At 43.2% G+C, this 15376-nt stretch overlaps 1 long non-coding RNA gene across 1 annotated transcript; it reads right to left on the bottom strand.

Annotated features, from left to right (window-relative positions):
* Positions 1 to 8429: 8429 nt before the first annotated feature.
* Positions 8430 to 15060, bottom strand: LOC117513233. Its single transcript, XR_004561498.1, has 3 exons — positions 14845 to 15060; positions 14070 to 14074; positions 8430 to 8442 (listed from the first exon to the last, which is right to left on the bottom strand). It is a non-coding gene; the product is annotated as an uncharacterized LOC117513233 (long non-coding RNA).
* Between the last annotated feature and the right edge of the window lie 316 nt (positions 15061 to 15376).

Genomic DNA, 15376 nt, shown 5'->3' with positions numbered 1-15376 from the left:
TACCGAGTGTACCAGTTGCGACACAGCAGCCAGTGGCTGTGAGTCAGCCCCCAGCTTCAAGTCAGGCTCCACCCACTGCCCCCAGAGACGCCCCAAATGCAGCCAGGCTCCACCCACTGCCCCCAGACACGCCCCAAATGCAGCCTTTGAGCCTGGACAGAGGGAGCAGCATGATTTATTGCAACATTTTGATCCATACAAACCTGAAGTGCCCGTTTTCAAGCCAAAGCAGAGGTCTCCACCCAAGCCATCATGCAAAGAGCGTGAAGGAGAAGATATAAGTGATGAGGAGGAACTGAAAGATGAAGGATGGGACTTTCATGCATTTAAGGGTGACCTTAATGACCCAGATATACTCAGACAGTTGAGACTTGCACAGCAAACAAATGTTCAGAGACGTATAGAAAGACAAAGACAACAGATTATGAACAGGGCTCACCACAGGGCTGACCAGTGGCGCAGATGCAGGGACACCCATATGTATGACTCGAATAAAAATGACAAGGGGAATGATGATTACAGTGACTTTGAACCAGATGATTATAAACCACAGACAGAAACACCGGACTCGGAGGCTGCTATTAGAACAGAAGTTGATGCGGAGCTGAAAAGATTAAGAGAGGGTTTACAGAGAGAGGTAGAGAGGCAGAAAGCGGATGCTACTGAAATGCAACACTTTACACAGGAGCTACTGACACGCAAACAGGAACAGGCAGGACGGAAGTGCACACTTCAGAATAATAAATCACAGGATGATATACATGAGACACATCCGCTGTAATTGATGAATGCATACGCCAAGCAAAAGATACAATTCAGCAAATAAAAGATATGACATTGCACCAACCACACCCCGAACAGCGTATATAAACCTGGAGGATGAGGAAGTGCAGTATCCAGGAACATCTGCTCCTGAACCATATGTTCCACCTGTAACTAGGCGACAGACAAAATTGGGCATTCAACAGGCAGCTGGGAATTATCCACTTGTGCCGCATTGGAGTGGGCACCCAGAGTACACTCCCTGTAAAACTAGGGATATGTTTCCAATTAGAGACATGCTCCCACCATTAACTAATGGTGCTGGACCCTGGATAAGACAACTGGAAGACCTCACAGGAGGCACCCAGTTGGCAATGGGGGACATTAGGGCACTTGTAGCTGCATGTTCAACTCGAGCTGATCAGATTGGTATTGAGGAGGCTGCACAGGTGTCCACTGCACCAGATGCAATGCATTTGACGAATGTAGAGGGCAGTATTATGCGGCCCTCAGAGATAGATTCCCGTATTCAATCACAGCAGGAGCAGCGTCATATGCTCCAAAAGAGGGGGAATCCCCTGAAAGTTTCGTTCAGCATGCTATGTCAAATTGGCTGGACCTGACGGGTAAACATCCAGGCACTGGTGACACAGGTGCACAGATCCTGTTTAAACAGGCTGTGTACTCAGGTCTTCCAGCTGCTGTGAAGGCAAAAATGGATGATACACCAGAAGTGGCGGTTATGCCACTTGACCGCTGGAAATTACATGTGATCCATTTCCTGAAAGGCTACAATGCAAAGTTAGCTGAAGAGCAGGGTGAGAAAATGAAAATGGAGCTCAGGCTCCTAAAAATGCAAGGAGGCTGAAAATAAAGTAAACAATAAGGGATCTAAAAATATTGATCCCTTACAAATGGCTCAAGGTCAGTTTGGACCTCAGTTAGCAAATGAGCCTTTCTTTCTTTCCACCACATGTGCCGCCAACCCCAGTGGCCACAAAACCAGTACCCTAATTTCAGAAACAGAGGTGGAATGGGCCGAGGCCACTTCCAACCTCGAACTGGACGGAGGGGTCAGGGTGGACGAGTAGGGGGAAGAGGGTATGGTCCAGGGGGACCACCAGTTGTTGGATGCTTTAACTGCGGTCAGCCTGGGCACTGGGCCAGGAACTGCCCTCATGGGGAACTACCGCTGCCCACCCAGCAGGGAGCACCACAAGGAGCACCGCCACCCTCCCAAGGGAACCCCTTTTGGAACCAAGGGGGTCAGTTTCCTCAATAGGGCGGCCTAGAGAACCCCAAGCATGGAGCCTTAGCCCCTCCAATGCTTTCTGTGGATGTGAATGAGCGTACTGTGGATTTTATGGTGGACACTGGTGCTACATACTCCACCCTGACAAAAGCTGACTCCAAGTTGCAGCTGTCTGCAAGCTCAGTGAAAGTGATGGGGTTCTCTGGGAAACCTGTGGCTATACCATTGACTGTTCCAGTTCCGGTGTGCATGGGGACTCAAAAATTTATGCACCAGTTTCATGCTTCTCCGGACTGTCCAGTGAACCTGCTGGGACGAGACATCATGGTCAAGTGTGGTGTGGAAGTGCCTTGCTCTGATAGAGGAGCTGTGGTTTGTTTGAAAGATGGTCAGACTCTGACATGTGATGGCCACCTGGAGAATGGGATGGTCCTACTCCACCTGATTCCACACCATCTGCAGCAACAGACCATGCTGAGATTTATTGGGGATTGCTCTGCCCAGAGACTGCAAAGACGTATGGCATCCTTTCTTTCTACACTCAATGGAAGCTCTGGATACAGTCTCTCCAACCCTATATTCACCCACCTGATCCTTTTCATGTCACCCTAAATTACACCAGAGAGACTGATTTAGTCTGTGATGAAGCCTTCGAGGAACAGCTTGATCATACACATTGGTTTACTGTGTCCTCAGGTATTTTGGTGGGACAGGAAGGTGTGGTTGCAGTGGTGGACCTAGAGGAAGATAAGAAAGAGTGGTTTGCACTCTCAGAAACTTCTTACCCTCATATCTCACTGGCTTTGCATCCTGGCCATCAAGCCAAGCAACTGGGTCTTATGACCAAAAGACTGAAGGCAGTCACTGATTGGCAACCTACTAGTTTACCCCAGGTGCAGTATTCACCATCATCTAAGGCGTATTGGCTGCCGCACGTGTTGCGTGATGTGGTCAGCTTGGAGAAACAGTTTTTGGAAAGACACCATGGTGCAGAACAAACTGACCATGAAAACACTGCCTCATTGCTGGAGACTCTGCCCTCGAAACTCTGGGCAGTCTCTTCAACAGATGTTGGTAGAATTCAAGTACCACCTGTCACATTTGAAGTGACACCAGGACCATCAGTGTGGATTCCACAATACCCAATCTCATCTACAGCAGCTCAAGGGATCAAAAACACAATTGATGGGCTAATACAAGCAGGAGTAATTGAGACACAGTCTGACTGGAACATGCCAATCTTGCCTGTTCCAAAACCAAATTCTGACAAGTACCGTATGGTCCATGACCTACGAAGAATAAATGATAGAATCCAGACAAGGAACACACAAAGCCCAACAGTTTGATGCCATGTACAAACTTTTCCCCAAGTCTCAAAATGCTGTCTTAAAGGACATGTCACACTGAAATCATAACAATTTAGATTCAGGATGTTAGTGACCGTCCGATGATCCATCAGGATTACTTTGTACATTGCTGTGACCGGTTTCAAAGTATACGGCATTCGCAGCAAACAGCTATGGAGACTTCCAAAAACAAAGTTCTCATGAGTATTCGAGCGTTTCCGACAGGTGACATAGTTACTAGAAGCATCCCAGCGTGCGCTTCAATGAGCTGAGGCACAGATTAATTTCAAAGTTACATAAGTGTGATGATGTGTTATGACGACTTGTTTTAAGTGATAACTGTTCATTTTGAGGCAGTCATGGTAAAAGCAGCAGGTGTGAGAAGGTTTTGTGCAGCTGCAGTAATTCATAAGTCGTAATTCATATTCATAAGTCATAAACGCAGCCTGTTAAAAACATTAAATGTTGTATATAAGTGTGACAAATCTAATAAATATATATCTGTGTCATCACTGAGGCATTCCATGTCCATTAAGTGGGAATAAACAACTGACATGTGGGTTAAAATGGCTGTTATGCTGTTTTAACCCACATCTCGGTTGTTTGTTTTTTTATTAATGGATTATTCAACATTAATTCTCTTAAAAAGTTCCTTATAGAGATTGACAGTTTAATGACATTTGAGAGAGTCTACAAACTTAATACTGATTATATATTGTTCAGCCAGAAGTGTTGTGTGGGCTGCCCGAAGAGGAGGTACGGCTGGCCAGTGCCAGAGGGCGCCCTGCCTGTTGTCGGGTTTCAGGCACCAGAGGGCGCAGTTGCCACCCAGGAGCCAGGACTGACAGCTGTCAGCAATTCATCATCATCAGCACCATAAAAGCCTGGAGGAGACACCACACCTCTGCCGAGATATCAGCTTACCTCACAGGTAAACTTCTCAGCCATTACTGTGCCGTTCGCACATATTCCTGTTTCTAAGTTTGGCAGTGGTTAACCTTGTATACTCGCAGCTTAGAGCTGGGTGGTAGAAGTTGGAAGGAGTCTGCGTTTCCTACTCCTCATTTCTCACCTAAGTATACTACTGGTGCTGCACGTACTTAGCGTTTCCTGTTTCCTGGGTGTGGTGGATTATTCCCTCAGGAAGGACTGGTGACTTTTTTTGCTGACTGCTTACTGGATGTCCACACACCCACCATTAACCCGTTTTTGTTCCTGCCAGCAGTACCAGATCTGACAGCTGAAGCTGAGGCCACCTGGGGACTCGGGACTTGGTGGCTTCGGTATACTGCAGGTCTTCGTTGGCGGTGGAACCTTATGGGCCCCGGCTCTTCTCTGGATAGGCGTCTCCTACCCTCGGGCCTGCCCACACGTCACTTATTGTATCTTGTGATTGACTGTCTAAAAGCAGTATTCGACCTGTTGTGCACATTTGCCACAATAAATTGTATTTATTGGAATATCTATTGACCGTTCATTTACGCCCCCTGTTGTGGGTCCGTGCATTACACTTTCCCCAACAAGAAGTGCGTCTAACAGCTGCTGCGTTAAAACAGCTGCTGCGTGTGCGCACACACACACACACACACACATACAGACTCTCCGAAAGTAAATAGCTCCATTAAAAAGAACACAAAGCAAAAGATGAAAAAAAAAAACATTCCACTCACCCCAGTGTAAAGATTTCCAAATTAGTGCCCAACAAAAATAAGCCCCCATGCATGCGTCACGCACACACGATCGCAATTGCGATTGCCAGCCATGGAACGGTCCTCTCATCCTCACGGATCCACACCTAGACATCATTTTCAAGTTCCACTCAGTCAGAGAATAATGTCCAGGTCCACTTGCTCTCGGGTTCTGATCGCGTGTGCCTGTGCAAAATGGCCGATCACAGCTCTGCCTTCAACTCAACTTCTGTCAGGATCATGGCACATTAGATAGTCCATTATCTCCTGAAAATAGCATCTTCTGAGTTTTTCCAATAGCAGACATACATCTGCATGTCCAGGCATGTCCTTGATCACAGCAGCAGTAAACCAACAGCTGTGGCACAAATATCAGCATCATGACACTTTAACTTCCAAAATCCGACAGACTGTGGAAATATTAAAATTAGTCTCAAACTTTCAGGCGTAAGGGTCAGATCCGACACCCTCTCTAAAACCATACAAAAATGACAGACAACTTCACATGTTTAAGATGTTATTTAACTCTGGCAGGAGTTAAACAACAGGACATATCACAGCGAGCAATTAATGATGACGACATTCAATGAGCAATGATTATATGACATTCAGATAATTTGGTTTCGAAGCGGGAGTTTTAGAGTTAAAAAACGTCCTAATTTACAGGGAATTTACTTTGGTATTTATTAACTTGAGAGAAGATTAATGATTTTGAATAGAGTTAAATAAAGCCACTCTGTTTATCTGACAACATAGCCCAGTCTTACTTTGCGCAGTGCAGCGGGTCTCCGTGAGGTCCAATGCTGGATGCCGTCTGGTTCAGTCGATGCTCCGTCTGCCACACCGCTTCTTCAGGGACCTTGACAAAGAGGCTCTGCCGGTCCGACCCGCCTGGTTTTGTCGGTGGCGGGGACGATCGCTGTTATCGTGCTGTGATTTCATGGCGGTGCTTCAAGTCGCTGTTGAACATTTCAGTGGACCTGGATGTTTTTCTCTGCAGTGCTCTGGAGTCTGGCTTATGAGAATAAAGGTTTGAGCATCTTTATTCTCTAACAAAATTCAAAAATTCGTCTTTCGTCGTCGTCTTTTGGAAGCTGGGTCAAATTAAAACTAAGTGCAAAAATAGCTGACTTTAGAAGAAAAGTGTTCACGAAAGGAATTTGGAGTTTGAAGAAGAAAAGGGTTTTAATTTGAAAAATCGAAAAACGAAGTTAAATGCGCCTGCGCGTTTAACTTGACAAAAGCTGCAAAAGTTATCTGTTGGAAAAAGTAATTATGCAAAACAAGAAAGGAGTTTTAAGTAGCACCTGGCTTTTAACAAAGAGTCATAAATTTTCTTGACAGCCAGGCCGCGTCTTTAAACTCAAGAAGCGCACGGCACATGAAGACAGAAAAGAAAGAGAAGAGAATGAATTCCCGGGCGCAGGCTCTTTTAAAGGTTGGAGAGCTCCACCCCCAAGAATTCTGGGTAACGTATTTTCTGGAGTTTCTTTAAAACATGGTTACAATTTAAGTCTGCAGGAATCAGTCACCTGCCCTTCCCCAAATTGTTCAACAGGGTCATTCTTGTTCCATGGCTGGATTTTGTATTTATCTGGCAGAAATGTGAAAAGCATAATACTGAGTCGATTTCAACCAGAAAAACTTTGCAATGATCAGTAGACTGATGGTAATCCTTCAGTGAGTTGTTTTTTTTCTTTAGTCTAGGTAGGAATACCTCTTTTAGGACTTTTGGTGAAGAAAGTGTCTTTCTGTGGAGGCTTTATGTTAGAGGGGAGTTGACCATCTGGTTTGGGGTACTGATAAGAATTCACAGCTCCGTGAGGAATGCACTTTGGGGAGTCTTAAATCCTGATTAGTGGTGGGGGGGTTTGACATCAAGCCAAGCTGTGCCTGGCCGGAGCGTCTCCTCTTTGATACCTGGAGATATACCAGGCCTTGCTGTATGGAGTATACTTTTCTTTGAGGAAACTCGATGGCCTCTGCTTTATGCAAGCTTAAGATGTTGGTTGTTTGATCACAGCTTTCCACTACAGACTCAAAAACCATAGATAACGGACTTCAATTTTAGACATTGTATTGCACAAAATCTTTCCTGGACAGGAAGGTGCTAATTCAGCCTGCAGGCTCCCCAATTCCACCCACAGCGTGCCTTTTACCCCTCTGCACTCCAGCCATGCCCCCAGATGTATGGGCCACTACCCTCAGCATGGATCAGTAAAGTTATATGTGTTTGCATGAAACATGTTGCATTTAACATCTGACATTTATGTGCGGTTTCCTGCTCGCGTTGTTATATAAACATTACGTGTAAAAGTAAAACTGCATTTGTCTGTGTAGCATTATACGCAGTTGAACAGTATGCCTCATGACGTTCCAGAGGAAATATGAGGATATTATTATTATTATTATTATTATTATTATTATAACATCATAAGATTTGAGAGTATTAGTAAGTTATTAGCAAGTTATACTATGATTTATATCACAAACAAATTAGCCATGAAACATAATATCCAACAGGCTGCAGAAACAACTCCTGGTGACCATCTACAAACCAGTTGTGCAGTGACCGGCAGAGTTCATCTCTCAGGGTCCATCATGTGAGCAGTTGAGACAGACGGGTCATCAACTGTAAAAGAAGGTGGCTGCCAGCATCTGACCTCAGAGAGAAACATCCTGTATGTCGGCAAAAGGTGTCGTTAGAATCTGGCTCGAGTGGCTTTACTTAATTCTATTCCCTGTCATCAGTAATTGTTATGGATTGAACCCAGCGTTAAATAACCAGAAGCAGTTCCAGAAAACAAGTTTATTTTCTTTCCCCCTGTGCTGTACACAAAATACTAAATAAAGAAATCTGGTGAGGTGAAGAGGCGGCGCGCTCTCTCAGCGTCACAACGGATCGGAGCCCGAAAGTTCTGGACTCACGAATCCCGCCGACACCCCCCAGGTGGCTTTTCCCAGGACTGTACTCTGTGAAGGAGGAACAGAGGTGAGGTTATTCAACACTGTTACCAAGAAATACTATTTAGAGGCACACTTATCAGCAACACGTTCAGGTATGACTTCGGACTTAATTTAAAAGGGCAGCTGCTCACAGCCAGTGGAGGATCATCAATCCGCGCGCCACAGCCGTGAGGAGCAAACCAGACAATTTTCACCAATATTTGAATATAGCTGCGCAAAAATGCCAAATTACAATCACAAATGATCTCTTAAGAATAATCACCTCTGACGTGTGCTGACAGCCTTTGCCTCTCAACCTTGTCCTCCTTCACAGGCGCGATGTCAGAACCTGGAGCGGCCCTCAGCGTCCCACAAACGGTCGTCACAAGGTCATATTCTCCGGCAATTCAGCCCTGATCACTGCTGGCTTAAATGCAGTTCTTCATTTCTTCATTGGCAACAGCTGAGAGTCCTTAGGTCCGCACGTGAGTGCCACAGGTGTCGTAGATCGTCCTGATGGAGAGCCGCACGTGAATGCAACAGGTGCAGCAGATCGCCGTGACAGAGGTGAGAGACTCTTCTGCAGCACACTCTCCCCAGAGATCAGCCCCAAACCACCTGGGAAGGAAAACAAACACAAAAACAGCAAACAATGTCTAGCCAAACCCCCCAACACACAACAGTAATGTTAATAAACACCAAAATAAATCCCCTGCTGACTAGGACGTAAATCATTCTTAAATTCCTGCAACTAAGTCATATTATACCACCATCATACAATAAATATCCGTTGAACTTTATTATCATAAAATTGCATTACTTTGATATGTCATGTTCTGTTTAATCCCTGACTGAGTTAAATAAATGTTTTAAATATATGCGGTTGTCTGTGGCTTATATGTTGAACAGAGGTATCGAGGCTTGACCTGTAGAGCTTCCGACTGGAAGATAAGAGAATGATTTAATATTTCCTGTTGACTGATCCTAAAATTATTGACATTATAACTTGTTATAAAATCATTCAGTCAAGAGGTGGTGCCCCCAAGATTTATTCCAGGTAAAATTAACCACAATTCATTCATTTTCTGTACCCACTCATTCCAATTAAGGGTCATGGTCATAGATATCCCAGCGGCCATCGGATGAGAGGTGGAGTACACACTGGACAGATGACCAGTCCATCACACGGCCAATATCCTCATCATTTTGAATAAGAATTTTAAGTTATAAACTTAGATCAGCTTTGCTCCACTTAATTATTTATTTATTTTACTTTCATCAGTACTGTTCATATTGCAATTTAATAAAACAATTAATTATGTTATTTTAAGTTTTAACTGAAACATCTGTACACCTTGTTTTCAGTCAGGACCACAGACAGACGTTCCTTGTTTTCATTGTTATTTTTTGTAAAAAATAGAAAGTAACTTTTTTCTGGAACTTAAAAATCATATCATATTTGAGCAACAGAAATGTACTATATGAGGAATGTTATTCTTTTATTACACCATACATCTGAGGGGCATTAGACCACAGGTGGTGCATTGTCCTTCATGGTCCCCTTGGAAGGTTCTATTTGTAACTGCTAAGAAAAGATGCTAAAAGACATTAGAAAATACCTTTGGCTTCACACTTTTCCCCCCACAGCAGATTCCAGATAGATCTGCATGTTGATTTGGCACGTTTTATACCAAATGCCTTTTCTGATGCAACTCCATATTACATGGAGATGGGTAGGGGTAGTCCTGAAGAGAGAACCTTCTGCGCTGGAAACAATTACGCTTGGCCACCATACCGCCTGTACTGTATATGCCAAATTACATCATGTCAAAAAAATTCATGACAAGGAGCAAACACTGGGGCCCCTCATTGCTGTATCCATTGGTGGGCACAGTTCCACTAATCCACTAATTATTGAAGCTAATGTTTTCATTAGTGGATTAGCTTTCCAGAAAACTTTGAAAACCATCAGCAGACAAATTATATTCCGATAAATTTAGTTCCGATAACTTTTAGTCCGCTAACATATTTTTGCAGGCATAGTGAATAAAGCTTGACAGTTAAAATAATTTTTAAAGTCTGAAATCAAATATTTTAGTGTTTGTCTGTTCCATGTTTTGTAGCAGATAGACAGCCATGAATGGTAGAGCTCTATCTTCTGCAGGTAGAAGAGACCTGACTACCAGACACAAAGAAAGTAACTTTCAGTAACTGTGTGTTATACCGACCAGCCAACCATGAAGTCAGGAAACTAATGTACCCATAATGAAATTAGGCATGTCTGTCTAAATGCTAAAACCTTCAAAATTAGTGCATTACTTTTAAACAAAAACATATAGATAATATTTTCACTTTGTAAAACGACAGACATGATGTTAATTTCAATAATTTGTCTGGAATTAGTTTGTTTAAAATTATAACCATAAGTCAAAACTGTGCCTGTGCAAGACCCCAGTGAAATGACCAGCAGGTCTGTATGGTGTGAAGACAAATTACCTTTTTTCTCGCTCTTGCACTCGCTCTTCTTTCTCTCCTTTCTCTCCTTTCTCTCTGATCACCAGGTCTCTTTGGCTAAGAGAAGGCTAATCTGAGACAGATGTGCTGACCCGTTGTGTCAGTAGCTGCCGTGTACTGAAGTCAATACTGAAAGTTATCGGTTTAGCATTTATCTGTAATTTCTGCCAATTGTTTTAGAAATTTATTGGTTTAGCTTTATAAAGGTTAACCTTTCAGTCAAAGCTAACATTTTGGTTGGCTGTGCCCACCACTGGCTGCATCTACCAGACTACAAAACTGATGAAACTTGGGTTCAAATGAGTAACTATCTGTCATATGGGGGATATTTCATATGTGGATTTTTGCATTTTCTTTGTATTCATGTTTGGGTTTATCTTCTATTCAGGTTTTGTCTGCTTTGTGTTTGTCTGAGTGCAAGCTCTTATCTTGTGCTTGGTGTTTGGTCTGGGTGTGCCTTGTCCCTTTTGTTTGCCACACCTTTTTCCTGGTTGCTCTCCCACACCTGTCTCACCTTGTCCCTAATCACACCTGTTATTTAAATCCTTTGTTTTCTCCCATGTCTTTGCCAGTTTGTCGTACCTTGTGTCTTTGTTCCAGGTCTCGTTAACAGTTTTTGATCTTGTTTTAGCCCTGCCGTTAACCTTTTTGCCAGTTTATTGACCTCACCTTTATCTCATAATTTGGATATGGCTGCTGTTCTTGGCTTGCCTTTTGGTGTACTGACCACTGCCTGATTTTTCAGTAAATCCATTTTAACACTCTACTCCATGTGAGTTTTGTATTTGTGTCAAGCCTTTTAGGGTCCAGGTTCTTGACACTGTCCAGGCAGACAAGCATTCCATCCCCATGTCTTCACCCCAGCCATCTATCCACCACAACCAGGTGACACCTAAGAAGGGCCGTATTCAGTAGTATCCTTATGAAAACTTGTTGTCTGGATTAGTTTGCAAAGTTAACCTTAGTTAACCACATATTTGAGAGAAAATCAATGCAACTGGACTCTGGCAAATCCCTGAGTGTGTCTTTAGTAAAATAAGTTTAAAACAAAAAGTAAACATTAATGGATGAATACAAACCTTTAATATCTCTGGATTGTACCACATCTTTCCACTGGTTTTCTTCCCCTTATATATTGTGGTGATGTGCTAACAGTGCTCACATTTAAGTTGTGTGTGGTGGGACATGGAGTCGATGGGATAGCTGGAGGAGGATGAAGAGAAGCTTTTGCAAGAGATATTCAAGTGCTTCACATATGCTTGGAAATATAACAAAACCCAAAAAGGAATCTGTGGAGCAGTGAAATTTGCAGGAGACAAAGACTGTTGGCTGATCCTTACTACCTTACTGATCCTTACTACCAGCCACTAATCATGAACACTGCCATCCAGTAGATGGCAGTGTTCATGGGTTAGTGTGAATACCAATTGCCACGCATACGCTATAAGTGCTAAATCACATAACAAACAGAATTTTCAGTTTTAAAATTGCCTTTTTTTACAAATGAAAAAAATGACATATTTAGAAATATAGATTTATTATAACCCAACACATGTTACAGTAACGTGTGTAGGGATGGGTATCGAGAACCGGTTCCTGTCAAGAACCGATAAGAAATAATTCCATCCACCGATATCAATAGCCATTTTGCTTAACAATCCCCTTATCGGTCCTTCAGTCGGAGGCTCAGCTGGAATTTACGTCGACATCACGTCACGTGACAGGCTGCACACTAATCATGCTCGTCATCAGCATAGCAGCAGAATTTTCCAAAACAATGGCGGAGAGACCAGAGCGAGTGAAGTGGTCGAAAGCATGGCTTCATTTTGAGAAAAAAGATTCTAACAGTGTGAAGTGCAACTTTTGCAGCAGTTATATCATGTAAGGGTGGCAACACCTCAAACATGTTTAAACATTTGTTGACACATGGCGTTAACTATCAAGAATGTCACGTGTTGCTTATTTTCTGTTCTCCTGTCTGTTAATATTAGCAATTTCAATGACCTATTCTGTAATGTTATTTGGCGTAGACAAAACAAATATTCTGTTGTTTGATCCATTTTAGACGATATTAGCGGTGGACCAAGCACCCCTGCTGCCTGCAGGGATCCACCATCTCCAGCTTCACATCGCAGCCCCTCTCCCCTCTGTTTAGCCAGCCGACCCCGTTTACACTTGCCGTAAGAAGCAAGTTATCACAGGACATGATCGATGAATGTCATCATGCACTCATCAAATTCATTGTGAAAGGTTTGCACCCATTCTCAGCGGTGCAGGAGCCAGCATTCAGGTAGGTTAAGGTTCATAAATAATAAAACATTATTAAAACTGTTCATAAATAATAAAACATTATTAAACCTATGTCTTAAGTTATAATTATAAAACAACTTGAGGTAACAGATATAACCCAGATATAACCCCCCATCAAGAGATACCCTGTCCAACCAACTGATACCTGCATGGTATAATGTCAAAAAGGACAATTTACTAGAGGATCTAAAGGATGTTAAAAAGGCAACAATAACAGCAGATGGGTGGAAAAGACTTAATCAAGACCCGAACCCGGCGCCACGAGGGGGCGTTTGGGGGCGACGCCCCCTCACGTCATCAACCTCGCCCCCTTGGATGTGAGAGTTATCAAAAATAAAAATAAAAAAGAAAGAAAAAGAAATACTGGAAAATATAGCGCCTCGCAGTTTCGCAGATTTTTTTAGTCCAATTTTGCATGCTTTTTTTTTTTTTTACAGCGCATTGTGCTCTGCGTCCTCATCAAGCAGGCCGGTGTTCTGTCGAGATGACGGGACACCTGTTGCGGCACCGCGAAGGGATAGTACGCGCATTGTGTTCTGCGTGTCTGTTTATAAGAATCTTCTCACCCAGAAGAAAAAAGAGTGCCAACAACTACCCATAACTGTGTTCTTCACTCGGAAAAAGACACCTGCAGCGAGGTGTGAGTGGAAAAAGGTGCAACAGCGGTGCGATGCCAGGACAAAGAGGCGCGATCAGAGGAACTGTGAAATACTGATCAGTCACTATTAATAATTTCTTATGTGTCCAACCTCGTAGGTTGATCGTTAAAATTAAATTCGTTAGTTCTAAAAGCCATCATCAAGGGGTGGTGGCCAAGTGGTTAATGCGCTTGGTTTCAATACAGAAGGTTCCGGGTTCAAATCCCACCCCTACCACATTTCTCCATGTAATGTGGAGTTGCGTCAGGAAGGGCATCCGGTGTAAAACTTGTGCCAATTCAACATGCAGATCCACCTTGGATTTGCTGTGGCGACCCCAAGTGCAAACAAGGGAGCAGCCGAAGGGACTTACTTTTAGTTCTAAAAGCCATCATAATTATTTATAGGAAAACGTTCTATTTTTATTTCTCAAACAAACGGTTGGGCCTGAAAACAGGTTGGTCTTATTTTTCTACTAAGGTTTGAACTTTGAGAGTGTTTACACACGAGAGAAAAGTGAGAAAATGTTAATGCCTGTTTGAGAAAAGTGTATAAAGTGTATAGTGAGGGGTTTTACAGCCTTAAAACATCTACAATAATTGTAAAAAATAACGCTGTCTACTTCGCGGATTTCGCCTATTGCGGGCTATTTTTAGAATGTAACTCCCGCGATAAACGAGGGACCACTGTATATCTACATGAAAGGTTTATCTTTGATCCGTTGTGTGACTGTCATGCCCAATTGCGCTGTGTTTGCGCTTGTGATGGAGGGCTGTATGTGGGGTTAATCTACTGTCTCGTGTCGTTTCTCAGATGAGTTGTTGGTTTGGTTTTGTGGTATGCAGGAGAGCACTTGACCGAGGGTCTATACATTCAAATAATAATTAAAAAAATACTGTCATCACTCTTTACTCTTACTCAGTTAGTCTCTTACAACGGTGTAGCCTAAATACACAAGCTTTCTAGGAGCGCACCCAATTCATTATGCATGCTCAGAGGCAGGTACCCTCTGGTGTGCACTTTTGGGGGGGGGGCCCCGTCTATGAAGCACAGACAGGTGGAGCAGTAGCAGAGGAAATTACTAACATCCTAGACCATTTCAAAGTCAGGGACAAAGTTGTGGCAGCCACAGTGGACAATGTGGAGAACATCCCAGACAGCAATTGGATCTGGGCCGGATCTGCGCCGGATGTAGTCCAACATCCAGTAACAATCCTGAAAACGGATCCGGTCCAAACAATTTTTACACCCTGGTCCAGATGTGGCCCAGATCCACTTTACAGTTCTGCAACAGATCTGGACCAGATCTGAACCAGATCCGCAAAAGACCATCAGTTTACAGCCCATATCTGTAACGGATCTGGGACAGATGTGGTCCACATTTTAACAAAAGAACTTAATTTGCCAATAAAACACATTTTGGTGTGAAATATTATCACACCAATGGGTTTTAATGGCTAATCAAGTTTTGTCTATTGTGAGTGATAAAACAATCACAGTGCTTTGCTTTCAACATTGCACATATTTATGGTAAAAAGTGAACAAGCTTAACAAGGGACCATGGCTGAATTTTTTGCATCCAGAAAGTGAACAGTCCTTGAACAGAGCACATAAAAGGCACATGGCATTTTGTTTTGAACAACATGTGCATCAACCAGGCCTTCGCTGGCCATATGTGTAGGCTGTAGAGAGGGGTTGCAAAAATAAAGGTAGCAGAAAGTAAATGAGGGGGTAGCAGTGAGGAAGACATGACTGGTCATCATCACAGGTCATCCTCAGCCTCTTGTTCGGAGCCTTGGACCTGGAAAAGAAAAATCTTGTCACTTTTCTAAACTCAGTTGTTTCAAAAAACATTTGTTTTCCAGTGTCCATGGTTTGTGCTGAAATCATTTTATACCCTTAATCCTTCCCCGCATGTTT

The sequence above is a fragment of the Thalassophryne amazonica genome, chromosome 7, assembly GCF_902500255.1.
Source record: "Thalassophryne amazonica chromosome 7, fThaAma1.1, whole genome shotgun sequence".
NCBI lineage: Eukaryota > Metazoa > Chordata > Actinopteri > Batrachoidiformes > Batrachoididae > Thalassophryne > Thalassophryne amazonica.
Note: the sequence above shows the minus strand (reverse complement) of the source record. Positions and strands in the feature narration are given on the sequence as shown.